The sequence below is a fragment of the Panulirus ornatus genome, chromosome 49 (genome assembly GCF_036320965.1).
Source record: "Panulirus ornatus isolate Po-2019 chromosome 49, ASM3632096v1, whole genome shotgun sequence".
NCBI classification, from domain to species: Eukaryota; Metazoa; Arthropoda; class Malacostraca; order Decapoda; family Palinuridae; genus Panulirus; species Panulirus ornatus.
In genome coordinates this window covers 1,625,880-1,630,115 of record NC_092272.1, presented here as the reverse complement: position 1 = coordinate 1,630,115, position 4,236 = coordinate 1,625,880, and positions in this window count along the sequence as shown.

Here is a 4,236-nt window from a genome sequence, read left to right as displayed (position 1 = left end):
CTCCTTAACGTGTAATTTGGGTATTGGGTAAACCTTCGTCGAGTCGAGGGTAAACCACCGATATAAATTTTTTGACTGAGGTATGTGGGCAAACTGGGACCCTCCCTCCGGCTTGTGGTAGTATAGTGAGCATTGGTTCCCTTTCAGGGACCTATCTCCAGGGTGTATATTAGCCGGGAGGCCATAGTTTTGTGTCCAGAGGGTGAGTTGCCGTAGCACTCTAGGGAGGGAGAGAGAGAAGGAGGGGAGTAAAGCCGACGCTTGGCAGTGAGAAGACGCTGTTGTGTGTCAGGAATGACATTTCAGGCGTCTTCGTTTGTCTTGGAGCGATCTGCCGCACGTATCTGAAAGGGGACCTGCCAATGCGCCGGGATATGAGATGCAGACGCATGTCAGCTGGCGATATGATCGTTTAAAAAGTGAACGGCTTGATGTTAAGAAAGAGTAGGGGCGTTTTTGTTTGTCATTGTTGAGAGGGGGAGGAGAGAACCTCTAGTCGTGGGCCAGAGAACAACAGACCGCCGTGGTAAACTGTCGTACATCGGGGCATAAGCCCCGACGTGTGGTCGAATCGAAGCTACTGACCCCTGTCAGGGAGTGAGTAGCGTTCCTCCCCCGTCAGACAGGAAGCCGCCCTTATGTGCCAGGGAGCTAGTGGGACTAGTGTGTCCTAGATTGAGGTGCCAAGAAATGCTAGAGACAGAGCCAGAGAATCTGTCTCCGTGAGCAGCGGTTTTGTGCTGTCGCTACTGTAGTAGTATGATGCAGAAAGCCAGCGTTGTGTATCAGGCAGTTAGTCATGTATTGTGGCTTCCAGAGGGTCAGAGACCTTCGTCATCGGTACACAGTCTCTGGTGTCAGCTTCGCGCTTTCAGCTGCACATGAAGACAAGTGCAGCTATTACGGCACCCCGGAAGTCCTTAGGGGCGTACGGGATCTAACCGTGCAAGTAACATCTGCCACTCTCAACTGGCGTGGAGCATGGTTGGTGTCAAAATGCGAGTGCTCTCCGTAAAAGCCCTAACCTGGACCCATACCCTTTACAGGATGTGCACAGGCTCAGATCACCAGCCCTCCGTGTCCATCTGGTATCGGTCCTTGGGCTGGCGAGTGCACATACCCCTCTGTGTGCTTGTGGGTGACGGTTGGCTGCGGTTTCCTTGTCGGGACCCTGGGTGTCCTGGTGTAGCTGCCCCCGTCCATCAGACCTCAGCGGACGGTAGAGGCGTCGGTGACTGCCACAGGTATGCGAGGAAGATGAGATTGATGTCCTCGAACCATGTTCTATCTGATCAACTCAACCTTCCTTATACTAGTGCTATCACCTTTCTGACCTATCATCATCCTCTTGTCCTCATACACATTTCCGAAGACAATCTTGTTTCCCTATCTACACGATGAGATTTTATTTTGGTTATTATTATTATTATAGCCCGAGGTAGTTATCAGTGCGCATACCTAACGATTGGAAATATTCAAACAACATGGGGTAGGTTCGGTCAGCCTCGAAGCGGTGGCTCAGAAATGGCAGGTGAGTGGTAGCTTCTGTACTGAGTTTTCGTGAGGAAGGCTAGGGTCAGCTGGCCTAGGAACGGTAGCTCGTCTACTGGATCGCGGTGAGGTAGGCTAGGGTGAATAGGAGAGATGAGAGGTCGCATGATCACTCGTTGATAATGTGTTTTCCATACTGGGCATCGCACATGACGTTGTCCTGTCCTCCAGCAACATGAAGTGGAATAGAAGATGGTGGAGAGCGGTAACCCTAACGACTTAATGTAAGTTATAAGTGTGTGTGAAAAGGAGTAGAACATGGCAGCAACGATGAATGATGCATAGAGAATGAAATATCTTCGTCAGATTTTCATAGCAGCCAAATCCAACGTCTCTGTTCGCGGGCAAGTATACATGGGTATAGGTAAGTTTTGATAATAATGAAATATGCAATATATCTGGAAATATTAATGTAACCACATTTTCATATAAGAAATATGTAGATTATGTAAAAGAATAATGAAATTAGGTAACAGAGTGTGTCAATTCCTTGTGAACAAGGTTGTGTTTTACTGCTGGCAGAGGCAATTCCCTCCAGCGAACGTGATGGGCATGACAAGTCTCCCCGTTGAGCGGCAGGCGAATTTTGCACGATTAAGGAACTCACCACAGAACTCACGAGAGGAAACAGCACACATTCCGAGTGAAACTTAGATTCTCGTCTGAAGTAGAGTTCACGGAGATGTGTGTATCGAACTCTCATGGCAAGGTTCACTGCTGGAGGAGGAACTTTACCAGGTAAGAAGTTAGTGATACGTTGCTGTTCAAAGACTTAGAACGTCATAGTTATGGTAACAAGAAATTCATGTGGATACCTAAAGGTTAATGACGTACTTTTCATACACCATAAATGATACAATTCCTACCGAACCTCTATAATCAACGATCAAAATCATAATGTTTCAGAGGGACAAATGACTGATCCAACATGAGGGAGGTGATCCGTTCGTCACTTTATTTGCTACATCCAATGGAAAGTGGCATTACATGGTCTCAGGAAGCCGTCATGAGAGCATTCAAGAGTCTTGCCTCAAGGAGGGTGGTACCTCCTTAAAGTGTAAGTTTCGTATTGGGGTAAACCTTCGTCGAGTCGAGGCGTGAACCACTGACATAAATGATTGACATGACGGTATGTGGCAGACTGGGACCCTCCCTCCGGTTTGTGTCAGTATAGGGAGCATTTGGTTCCTCAGGGAGCGCTATGCTCCCAGGGTGTTATTAACCGGGAGGCCATAGTTTTGTGTCAGGGAGAGATGCCGTAGCACTCTAGGAAGAGAGAGAGAGAGAGAGAGAGAGAGAGAGAGAGAGAGAGAGAGAGAGAGAGAGAGAGAGAGAGAGAGAGAGAGGAGGGAGTAAAGCAGACGCTTCGCAGTGAGGAAGACACTGTTGTGTGTCAGGGAATGATATGTCAGGCGTCTTCGTCTGTCTTCGAGCGATCTGCCGCCGTGTATCAGAAAGGGACCTGCCAATGCACCAGGATATGAGATGCAGAGGCATGTCAGCTTGTGAGATGGTCGTTTGAAAGTGAATGGCTTTGATGTTAAGGGACGAGTCGGGCGTTTTTGTTTGTCATTGTTAAGGGGGGTGGGGGAAGAGCCTAACGTCGTGTGCCAGAGAACAACAGACCGCCGTGGTAAACTGTCGTACATCGGGGCATAAGCCCCCGACGTGTGGACGAATCGAAGCTACTGACGCCTGTCAGGGAGTGAGTGGCGTTCCTCCCCCGCCAGACAGGAAGCCACCCTTGTGTCCCAGGGAGTTATTGGGACTAGTGTCTCCTAGAGTGAGGTGCCAACATGTGCTAGAGACAGAGCCAGTGAATCTGTCAGCGTGAGCAGCGGTTTTGTGCTGTCGCTACTGTAGTAGTGTGAGGCAGAAAGCTAGCGTTTTGTATCAGGGAGTTACTCATGTATTGTGGCTTCGAGAGGGTCAGAGACCTTCGTCATCGGTACACAGGTCTCTGGTGTCAGCTTCCAGCTTTTAGGTGCACATGAAGACAAGTGCAGCTATTACGGCACCCCGGAAGTCCTTAGGGGCGTACGGGATCTAACCGTGCAAGTAACATCTGCCACTCTCAACTGGCGTGGAGCATGGTTGGTGTCAAAGTGCGACTGCCCTCTGTAAAAGCCCTAACCTGGACCCATACCCTTTACAGGATGTGCACAGGCTCAGATCAGCAGCCCGTCGTGTCCATCTGGTGTCGGTCCTTTGGCTGGCGAGTGCACATACCCGTCTGTGTGTTTGTGGGTGACGGTTGGCTGCGGTTTGCTTGTCGGGGTCGTGGGTGTCCTGGTATAGCTGTCTCCATCCACCAGACCTCAGCGGTTGGTAGAGGCGTCGGTGACTGCCACAGGTATGCGAGGAAGATGAGATTGATGTCCTCGAACCATGTTCTATCTGATCAACTCAACCTTCATTTGCCAGTGCTATCACCTTTCTGATATATCATCATCCTCTTGTCCTCATACACATTTCCGAAGACAATCTTGTTTCCCTATCTACACGATGAGCTTTTTATTTTGGTCATTATTATTATTATTAGCCCGAGGTAGTTATCAGTGCGCATACCTAACGATTGGAAATATTCAAACACCATGGGGTAGGTTCGGTCAGAAATGGCAGGTGAGTGGTAAGTTCTGTACTGAGTTATGGTGAGGAAGGCTAGGGTCAGCTGGCCGGGGAACG